This window comes from Pleurodeles waltl, chromosome 4_2 (assembly GCF_031143425.1).
Source record: "Pleurodeles waltl isolate 20211129_DDA chromosome 4_2, aPleWal1.hap1.20221129, whole genome shotgun sequence".
In the NCBI taxonomy this organism is placed as follows: Eukaryota; Metazoa; Chordata; class Amphibia; order Caudata; family Salamandridae; genus Pleurodeles; species Pleurodeles waltl.
The window spans coordinates 807,436,966-807,449,149 of NC_090443.1; the positions used below are offsets into that span (position 1 = coordinate 807,436,966).

General features: G+C 36.0%; 1 protein-coding gene across 1 annotated transcript in view; it reads right to left on the reverse strand.

Moving 5' to 3' along the window:
- The window catches only part of IL12RB2 (interleukin 12 receptor subunit beta 2), a 323,099-nt gene that overhangs the window by 163,501 nt on the left and 147,414 nt on the right, over positions 1-12,184 (reverse strand). The gene's annotated exons all lie outside the window — the stretch shown is intronic.

Sequence of the window (12,184 nt, forward strand, 5' to 3'; positions counted from 1 at the left end):
TATAGTCACTTTTTATGTACCTTATTTGTGAAATATTAAATAAATTATGGAATAAAATCCAATTGAGCTATTTATACAGTATAAAACATGAATGACAATATAAAAAATTAGTTACATTTAAACAATAACTAGGAGGTTCAATAATCATAAAGAATTATAGAAGTAGCTATGAAGCAGTTCAAAAAAACAGTTGAAATGACAATTGCTTAATTTTCACGAGATTCAGCTATAGACTGACTCCCATCAAGTATACACTGAATGTGGTACTACAACCTTCCAATTATAGGAAATTGATGTAATAGCAGAAGAGTTTAAAAGCCTAAAACATTTTTTATGAGACACAGATCATGTGCATGGTAAAGCAAATGATTTACCTATGAGCAACTACTATGATAAGGTACGAGAAAAAGAAAAGAATATTGAGCAACTGATATGATAAGGTATGAGAAAAAAATAATATTGTAATAATATTCCAAATGTCAAACCAAAATTTTGAAATAACAGGTGAGTCAAACAATGAATGTTTTAAGGAGCCATCAGTTAATTTGCCAACACATCCAAATGTTTAAAAGTTTAGCTTGAAATCATTTTAAAGGGATTCATGAAAAAATATATAAGGAAAACAAACTTGAAATATAGGAGATCTACGTTTACTTTGAATTTTCTAACATTAATGGTGTTAATTATGCCAGACATTACTAATAAATAGTACATTTGATACCCTTGAATTATAAGGCATCCTGTAGATATTTGAAAGAGTGTGCCCTGAAATTACATGTACTTAAACATCATTCTCATTCATAAGTTTTAGCAATAGGCAAAGCATTTGGAAAATCATTCAAAACTGCTTAACACAAAGGTTTATATTTGTTATAATCTAGATGTTATAAAGAAACCTTTTGTTGTAATTCTGAGAAAAAACAAACCATATCCCATCATATATCGAAAATTCCAGCTTCAATCCAACTTTTTCAAACTTTAATAATATAATCCATTTCCATGGAGGTTTAATGCCGGGATTGTTCCATAGGGATATCTTTTTAGAGCATGCAGTACCCAAATAAAATGGAGAATTCAATTTTAAAATCTGTAATTTAATCAAGCGGAAAAGGTTTGGCCATATTTTGCCCATTTTGGACCTACTCAGGAGTATAAAGGATCAATTAAATGAAATAATAGGGAGCACTGCCTATTGTAATCTCATGATGTAGTAATCTTATACCTCAATTAACTTTACAGACTTTAATCGTATTGTACCTAATTGTTGGAGTTTAGTTATTCCAAATTAATTTAGATATATATGCAAAAGGTTAATGGGGACTGAAAAGAAAGTATAGGCTATACATATTTAGTATTTGTGATACAAAAACATTTTCATAGATTAAATTCCCCCCCCCACCAATTTAGATGAAATGATGGTCATTTATCAAGTTTTCCGTAATTCTAGAAATGTCACATTTAAGTGAGACAGTAGTCCTAAAAGAACACAATTCCATTACAGTTCCAAGAACTTTAATAAAAACAGCTTTAACTACTCAAAACTTAGTACTTATGCCTTCGTTCTCCTCTGAGGTCTAAATTAAAAACATGTAAAGGTTCAATCGCTATTAGACGGGTTAGGGGAGTAAACATAACCCTATGTTATACCTCTGAATAATATGAAAGATGAGAAGAAATTACCATTTACAAAATGGTTAGAAGGAGGTTGAATAAAGAGGGTTACAACCATTTTTATGAAATTAGAGCCAAACGGAAAAACTTAGATAACATGAATTAAAAATGGTCAATTACCTTTATCAATGTCCTTTCTACACCATGTGCATGTAAACCAAAAGAAAATGACAAGTAAGCCTGGTTTCATTTACTGAGAATCTGCCTTTCATAAATACAGAATAATCTGTATGACTAATACTTTTCATTATTTTTGTAAGTCTATTTACTTGAATTTATATATTTCACAGTCTTAATTTGTCAAAGACATATGATTATAATTAAATACTACAATACAATCCGTTACATAATTCTTTCATTGTTGCATCTGTGAAGCATCAAGACACTACTTCACCTGTCTTAATAACTTTGTGATTTTTTTAAAGAGATGTGATACTAGATTGGCTAAAAAAAAGTTTTATAAAATTCTACCAGTATTCCATCAGGACCAGGGACTTCCTCAAGTAGAGTGGAACTTCCTTGAATTGAGGAGTTGAAAACATTAATCATTTCTACAACTGTCATAGAAAATCCTAGCAATTTTTCAATCTGTCTGCAATAACACAGGCACACAACAAGACTTCAAAAATAAGTATTTTTTACCAGAAAGAATTTCCTCTGGTTTATTGTAGTAGAGAAACATTTGTGCAATTAATCAATAATATCATTAGCAGATACTAAAGCTTTTACGTATTTCCCATGAACTGAATATATTTGAGTCCTATTCTTTTTTTAATACAGAGGTGATTGTGTAATTTACCTGACTTATTAAAGCATGAAATAGCATTCTGCTTTATAATTTAATAATTGGGAGCCAGCTCTTTTACTATGTAACATGAAATATTCATAACGGAGTTTCTACAACTTAAATCTATAAATATGGTCATTAGAGGTAATTCAAATTTGACAATTTGTTTTTCCAAATTGGATATTTTATACAAAACTATCTACTTTAAGGTGCCATCATAGAAATATTTGTACCACAACTATGCTTTAAAAACATCCCAAGAAATTATAGGAGAGATTGCATTTTCTGCTTTAAAAGCAAAGCACTCTTCAATATCAAATTACATTTTATCTTTATTGTCGCTTGTAAGAACAATATCCACATTCATTCTCTAGGATCAGAGACAGAAAGTCATCTAATTTAACAAACATCAAAATCATAGAATGATCTGAAATATCAATTTGTCAAATTTTGGAATTAGAGATTAAGTCGCAAATATTTTTGGATAATAATAAATAATAATTTTGAGAATGAGCAGCAAAGGCATCTTTGTTTTTGTTCCAAGGAAAGATAAAGCTCTGAGACCGAGTATAGACCATAGAGAGTTAGACCAAATTGCCACACACTGCCAATTGTACACACTGCCCCTTATCAAAGACATTCTAGAGTATGGCCAGTGAACACAAACATTTACCAAGCTATATCTATGTGGTGGTTACCACAGTTTATGCATGAAGGAGCTGATGGTGGAAAAAAATACTTAGCACACTATTTGGACATTTTGAACCTCAAGTAATGCCATTTGAATTGTGCAACATTTCTGCTGTTTTCCAACATTTCATGGACTATTTATTTGGTGATATTTTAAATAATTTTGTACTGATATGCCTAGATGACATCTTTGTATGTTCCAAGATGATTTGTTGCAGAGCATTGGAAACACCAATGTCTACTTTGGCAAGATTACAACAGTATAAGCTGACCTATAAATGTGAGGAATATGAGTCTTAAAATAAAGTAATTGAGTTGCTGGGCTTCTGGTGGGACTGCTCTAGTTCATCAATTGAGCCTAAAAGGATTTCAGCTATTCTGAAATGGCATTTGCCCCAAATGTCATATAAAGCGCGAGGAAGTGCCTTTTTAGGTAGCCATCCTCATTTATGTTTTGGTCTAGTCTTGCTGGATTATTTTAACTCTTTATACTAGAGTATTGCTGTCCAGTCTTTAGGGTATGTGCTCTAACCCCTAAAACATGGTAATGCTTACTAATCCCCAACTGCCATATTTAACTTTCCAGTAAAACTATAATATGTGGTGTAACAAAATACACCAAAACACTGAAAGTTAAATGCTACATGTGAACTTCAGCAACTATTTTGCCATTCCTAGACTAACAAGAAGAACATGGCATAAGACTTACCCGTGTAGCCGGACTCCTGCAGCTTTACAACCTGCAGACAGACCAGCCAAAATAAAACATTTAACAGGAGGGAAGCCCTACTTTTAAATATTGAGTAAGTCACACTTAAGTACCTAAAACTGGAACATGTACTCATTTAATGTTTTCATGTTCCTACAGTGAGCAGCCTGTTTAGGCTGTAGTTAGTCATATGAAGAAAAAGCTAACCTATAATTAATGTGTTATACCTGTATCTTTGATCTGAAATACACAATAGAGACAGTTGAACAACCATGTTTAATATTTATTAAAATCCAATTCAATAGTATGGAAATATATATCTATGTGCCTGTGTGTGTGTGTGTATATACATATATAATTCAAAACCCAGTGATAAGTCAAATCACTGGACGGCTGCACAATGTCTCAAGGATCCTGTTTAGCTGAGGAATAGATTTTCCACAGAATCTCTGACAGGAATCATTCATCTGCTGTTTATTGTAATATGAAAAAATATTTGGAACACAATCACAATCTCGCTGTCCCGACCAAATGTCTACGCGTTTCGGCAAACGCCTTCAACTGGACATTGGCAGACATTTTTGTACACATCCATTTATCCAATACAGTCCTTCTTTAGTTTCAATTACACCATGTGTATGTTGAACGGCGGCCTTCTTTAAACAAAATGACTTTCTATCACAATAAATAAGTAAATAAATAATATGAAAAAACATAGTCATATTCATACATAGCTGTTGATAGTTAAATATGATTCTCAAGTATATGAATATAGAATATTGAACAGAATATATTAAACACATATAATATATATATATAAATATTAATAAATAAATATATAGATAAGAATACAATACTGAGAATACTTCATATCTTAAAAACAACCCCAATTTAAATTTACATTTGAAAATCCTTAAATGTCCATCATCTGTGGACAGAGACAAATTGTTATATCAAATGCAAAAGATCACTGTAGTCCATCTAAAATCAAAATCATAGCCTCAATAGGCACATATAGACTACAGGAGATCAAATCAATAACCTCAGCAAAATGTCTTTCAACTGTTAAACAATCTGATGAGAATTTTAGTCAATTGGAAGACGAGATAAAATTAACCTCATATACAAATATTATAAATATTGTATAAATATATATAAATATCCATATAAAAGAACATTTTTTTTCTTTGAATAATCAAACCGGCTATGTTCATAAAGTGCTCAGTGTCAAAAGTACAGTCATATCTAATAGTAAATATGGCTATACTGATGCCAGCCTCAATCTGGAGCAATCTATCATTAAAACAGATCTTCAATTTCAATATGCATGCCACTATATCTAAGGGGTCACCTGAAGATTCATTTAACAGAGGAAGAAAATTGAAATATCACAGATGGACATACAGCTCGGCATCTAAATTATGCCCCATGGGTTTTCGGAGCCAAGTAATAAAATCATCTTTGATTCCATCCATTTTAGCTCTGCCGTTCTATCCCCTCCTCTCAAATTTGTTTTAATAGTTTTAATCCCATAAAATATCAAAGAACTACAGTCACCATCATGGACTTCCCAGAAATGTTTAGCTAGTGGATATGATCTATCATGATATTTTATCGCTCTGAGATGTTGTAAAAATCTAACTTTAAGTTTATGAATAGTGCTGCCAACATATTTTTTGTGGCAGCCCCATTCTATAACATAAACAACATATTCAGTCTCACATGTTATGCGATCAGTCATCTCACAAATCTTGCCATCGAATGTGGTGTAACTATGTGTATTAACAGCAAATTAGCAAGATTTACATTGACCACATTTCCAAAAGCCCAAACGTTTCTTGAATAGCGATGATTGATTGTCCTTAGAACAGAACAAACTCCTGGTTAGATGATCTCCCAGCAAGTGTGTTTTTCTGTATATTATCTGGGGATGTAGCCCAATATTATCTTTAATATGAGGATCAAGTCATAAAACATGCACATTTTTTGTATAATATTTTTGAGTTCTGTGTGTTGTTGATTGAATTCAAAAAATAATCTTGGTGGAGATCTGTGTTCTTCTAAGTTTTCTTCTCTAACTTCAGGTTTAAAGAGTAATATTTCTCTGGATATATTAATCACTCTATTCTGGGCATCATTTAAAATCTTCAAAGGGTATCCTCTGTTCAAAAATCTTTGAGTCATAGTGGCAATTTCTGTTTTAAGACCGCAGAAATTGACTGTAAGGAATGCTCCATTTCAAGGCTCTCGGGTGGCCACTATTTCCATGTAATATAGAATTACAAGCAGTAGGTTTGCAATAGATGGTCTGCAAAGTTTCATTTTTAACAGTTAATAAAACATCCAAAAATTCACTAGTATGTGTGCTGTATTTCAAATCTAAATGAATGTTGAGCTCATTGTTATTCAGTGCACTGATATATTGCAAAAGGGACTGTTCATCACCATCCCAAATAAGTAAAAGGTCATCGATGTATCTGACCCACAGTATAACTCGTTCTATGTAGTTTTATAGATGTCCGACCATGCAACTTCCTTTTCCCACCAACCCATATAAAGATTGGCGTATGTGGGTGCAAAGGATGCTCCCATAGCTGTCCCCTGTTTTTGAAGGTCGTACTCATTACTGAAAAGGAAGACATTGTGAGTAAGGCAGAATCTTAACATGGATACAAGCATATTGGTATGTTGCAAAAATTCAAACTTGCGTGTCCCTAGAAAATATCTGCAGGCCTGAATACCATAGTCATGCATAATGGAAGTATAAAAAGAGGCCACATCCATTGTAACCAATAAATAACTGGATTGCCAGGTGATATTGTGTATATTATCCCGTAGATAAGAAGGCAATTCTGTTACACAGGGACACAAAAAAAGATCTAAATAACGTGAGGTGTTTTCTAGTAGAGGTAGATTCATACTCACAATAGGTCCACCCAGAGTTTTTTTTTTTTTGTGTGAATTTTGGGTAAAAAGTAAATACTTGGGATTTTTGGAGATTCAACTTTCAAATAAGCATATTCTTCTTGATCAATAAGGAAACCCGCACGCCAGTTATCCAACATCTCGCAATAGCTGAGTTGGTATTGAGCAGTTGGATTTACACATAATTTTTCATAATGCTCCATGTTGGATAATTGGCAGTGCGCCTCCTTAGTATAACTCAGTACATCAATGATCACAATGTTGCCACCTTTGTCAGAGGGCTTGATCACAATAGAGGTATTAGATTTCAGAGCATTTAAATCATTCCAATCAGAGGCAGAAAAGTGAATCCTCCTGGATTTCTTAGATTTCCAATTGCTACGAAATGTATCAATGTCCCCAACTACCAGCTCATAGAATGTATGAATTCAACGTGGCCTCCACTGGGATAGTAGTATTTACATATACTAATAAATTAATAATAGAGTGCTTTACTCATTGTGCTCTTTACAGACAGGGAGATCCTGTCTATTGGTAGACAGGGGATTGACTTTTAAACAAGGACCTGGACCAGAGTTTCTGGTCCATACTCTAGATATAGCAAAAAGCAGTGATGGCTGAAACGTGTCTGTGTCTAGAGCAAAGGTCGTTCATTTGCAATTTGAGTGAGTATGATTTATTTGATTCTGCAACTGCTTAATAGATATTTTACTGGTGTGCTCCCCAGGGTGAACTGCACCCCCCATTGGGCATCGGGCCCCTTTTGGAGTTCCCTGGACATATATATATATAATTATATATATATATATATATTAATTAATTAAGGCTGGGCCCTGGGGGATAGGGTCCCCGGGGCTGAAATCATCCAGGGGAGGCCATGTGGCCCTCCTCCTCAATTTATTGAAGGCTGGGCCCAGGAGGATGGGATCCCCATGGCCGAAATCGGCTTGGGGTGGGGCCGCTCTGCCCTTACTCCCCCACATTGGCCATTTACCCAATGAGGAAGTACTTACTAACTAACCAGTAGAAAGTGCTCCAACTGGATAGACACTTTCTGCAAAACTGTGGACTTATGTTGGATAAATGAGCAGGTGAGCTTCCGTTCTGGCCATCATGCCCATTTCACAGAAATTAAAACTTAATAGGAAGCACTTACAAATATAAACAGAGTAAGAGCCCCAGTTGAAGCTCCACTTCTGGAAAGTGACAAATGATCCTAACTCCTGGGCTTGGGGAAGGCAAAGCAAGTGTGTTTACTCTGAGATTTCATATTGAAAAATGATCTGAAATCCTTTGTGGAGGTGAATGCATCTTTCATCTATTGGACCCTCTGAAACCCAGATACTTTCACAGCCACACCCACACCCAGAGACACCCTCTCACACCTATTCTCATACCCAGAGAGTCAGTCCCTGAGGCCAACTCCTGCTGCGCATGGCCAAGGGCCATGCGCAGAGTGGGGTTGGGTGGTTGGGGGGTTGGCCTCAGGAACAGGCCATAGGCCAAACTCTGCGGCTAACCCCTGCCGTCCACAGTCAAAGGCTGTGTGCAGTGGTGGTGGTTGGATTAATCTATAGTAATGAATATTACTTTACATTACAAAAAACGAAGAAATTCACTAAAAAAAAGAAAGGTTACAGGGACGTTATGGTTAGGAAATATAATTAAAAAAACCTTTGAAATTCACTTAAAAAACAAAGGTTACAGGGACGTTATAGTTACGTTCTGAATTTAGTCGCACAAAACTAGAGTAATTCAGCAGTTATAGCTGGAGTTATTTCAAGTAAGTATAACTTGCGGCCTAAGGTAACTATAACTCGCACACTCGCCATGCACTGCTAATTACCCCAGATATTACAACACTCATGACAACTTTTATAACATCAATAAAAATATCACTGAAACATTAGAACTCAATTTATTGAAGTAAAAACTATGCATGGCAGGGGCACTAGTTATAGTTACCTTAGGCCGCGATACATAGATACTTGAAATAAGTCTAACTATAACTGCTGAGTTTCTCTGGTTTTGTGAAAGTAAATTCAGAATCTAACTATAATGTCCCTGTAACCTTTGTTTTTTTTAAAGTGAATATATATCTAATTATAAAAAAATTGAAATTGAGTGAAAAAACAAAGGTTTCAGGGTTATTATAGTTAAGTCAATGTTTTGTCCACACAGAACCATAGAAATTCAGCAGTTATAGTTATACCTATAGTTATACATATGTTGAGAAACTATAACTCATTGCCCAAAGCTACTTTCCTGCATGACTTATCATTTCTTCAGGTAAGTATAACTATAAGTAACTGCTGAATTTCTATGGTTTTGTATAGGTAAAACATCACCTAACTACAACATCCCTGTAACCTTTGATTTTTTCGGTGTGTGCATATATATATATATATATACACATATATATATATATAAATATATAGTTATCTCTAGTAACTATAACTCATGCCCTAAGATAACTATAACCCACACCCTCGCCATGCACTGCTAATTATCCCACATATTGCAACACTCATGGCATCTTTGATAACATAATTGATAATATCAATGTAATATTTGCAGTAAAACTATTTAGGAGAAAGCTGTGCATGGCGAGGGTGCAAGTTATAGTTACCTTAGGGCACAAGTTATAGATTGTTTCATTTATCTGTGGGTTTCCTATTCATGCTAAATTTTCAGAATGTCAGGGACTAGCAATATGCCTTCAGTCCCTTCCCTCTAGCTTTATATTATAAATGGAGCATCAAGAAATGAAATACCAGTGTGGTCTGCTCTCTGGTCCAGGTCAAAGATCCTGTAATCTCCATTGGACAAGCATGGGCTTACTGTGCCCTAAGGAAAATAGTTATATGTAGCCCATTGTCTTTTTGAAGCTGATTACTCCAACCAGAACACGAATTTAGGGACAAGGATGATTCCCAGAAAAATTACTAGCTCATTGTTTGACCTAAACGGTTCACTTTCTTCACAGAAGCAGACCCCGCATGTATGGAAACAAGCAGAGGCCTCTCCCTATGGATGAAGGAGTCACCCTGCACAACTTTATCCTCAACATAAAGAATTTCTGTCAGGCTGGGGAAAGGTTAGCCCTCAGACACTCTTTAGGTTCAGGTCAGGCAGCCAGGTGCTATACATGTATTAAATGTACAAGCGCCTGGCTGCCTGAGCTGAACTTTGCTGAGCTGAAGATGTCACAACTCCTGCGGGCGTGACCTCTTCGGTCTGGCAAAGCACTTGGGGGACCTCCCTCTCTCGATGAGGGGGAGTGTCATTGATACCTTCCAACCTAGATGTTTCAGTTTTAAGCCCTAAAGTGCCTGGGGCCAAGTGTCTATCACTGACACCTCGTCACAGAGTGGGGTGGGGTCAGCAATCCTCACTGACCCCATCCCATTCTGAGATAAGGTAGGGACTGCCGTTTCAACCCTCCTGGAACCTCAGAGGCTGCAGAAGGTAAGTGTTATGTTTTTATTTAATGTTTGGTGCATGTGTGTGCATGTGTGTGTGTGTGCATGGGTGCAAGTATGTGTGTATGTGAGTGTGTGATGTGAATGGGTGTCTGTTTGCATGTGAATGCATGGGTGTGATTGAGTGTACATGTGTGCATGTGTGTTCCCCATGCCACTGAATGAAACCAAGGTAAAGTAGGCATTCATATGGTTACTAAGAAACTGTATATGTAAACCTGCCATAAGTTAGAAAAAGCAGATTTTTCAAGTCTGAAATTTGAAAGCAATCGTGTTCTAAAATACACTTGACATGAATGCAGATTTAGCTTGACCCAAATCAGTGTATTATGCTTCTGGTGTTGTTTTCATTGAAATAACTGGGCAAAGGTGAACACAGTCTCCTGTAATTTGCTTTGGTTTTGAGGTGTTTTCGGTAGGGAAATCAAGCAATCAAAGCAAATACCCCTACCTACACCCCCCAGGACATTTGCTGTACTTTCGATAAATGTATGACATGGCAAGGTGTTTGCACTACTTATTATTCCAATGGATGCAAAACAGCAAATACGGCACAGGTGAAATTGAATATAAATCGGTGTTAAGGTCTACATCTAAAAAACAAAGAGTGATGGCATCCTATCACCTAACTTAATGGCCAGAAGCGTGTGGTACTATTTTTAAGGAAGAGGGGGGCCTCAGACAAAAGAATGTAGAACCCTAGAGCAATGATGTTAGATGACCCCATTGCCCATGGCCCTTTAGATGACCTCATGGCCCATAACTGTAAATAGGAAAACACAGACGGATAAAAAGGCAGAGATATACAAACACAAAGTTCGAGATTGAGAGCCTGGGCACCAGAATAGGCAATCATCCCCAAAGCTATTTCCATTATATACTTGGAGGTAGCTCTCAAGTGACCTAAAAATGAATGATACCTCACCTACTGCATAATTTTAATAAAGCAATATAGCCATCAGGGATGCAACCAGGCTGTTGGCATGCCAAAGGTTACTGCATGAACAATGTTCACATTGACAAACTGTGCATGTGTTGCCCAAACTACTAAAGATAGGGATACCGAAAGCAAAGTAAGTGGTGGGGGAGTCAAAGTAATCTATATGTGAAACGGAAGTGGTCAATGGCAGGATAGTATAATAAGGCAAACAACTACAAAGGGCAACAAACATTTTCTCCTATTTTTCTTGGTCATGAAATACTCCAGTTCCAAACAGGGCCTATACAAATCTATACATTTACTATATTTTCTGGGCTAATGGTGCCACTATTTCTAATGCCACTGAACTTTTGTGAGGTCTATAGATCACGCTAATGGTGCACTTTTTGGATTGGTCAAAAATGTGAGACCTGACGAAAAGCTTCACCAAACATTTCAAGAATGTGCTTCGTCAATGAAAAATGATTTGTTATAAAATTTTCTGCAAATTGGTTTGTGGGAATGTGGTGTCCCAAATAACACTTCTTCGATAAACCCCTTCTCAGGATTTTACTCTGCAAAAAAAAAGCTCAAACATTTAAAGAACTCTCACTACATTTGTCAAGCTGCACATGCTCTGCATCATTTGGGGACTTTTGCTGGTTTGTTGTATTTTTGTCTACCGGCTTTTGAGAAAAAGCCCAAACAGCAGCTGTCCACTGCACATGAGCTGTACACTGATAACATGTTAAATTGATTAAAAACAGCTGGTAAACTGGAACAAGCATTAGCAAAGCCAGTAATCTGTTGTTGGCAGTCACCTTTTGGCAATTCTTTTTTTGTTCTGTCATGGCTTCTGGCAAACTTTATTGTTCAGGAAGATGCTGGGCCCTCATTAAGGGGCTGGTTTAAGAGCCCCAAGCACCTCCTTATGTCACATTACGGCGCACACATGGTGGAATTGCGGGCGCTAAGGAGCTCAAGGAAAGTGGCACTTCACT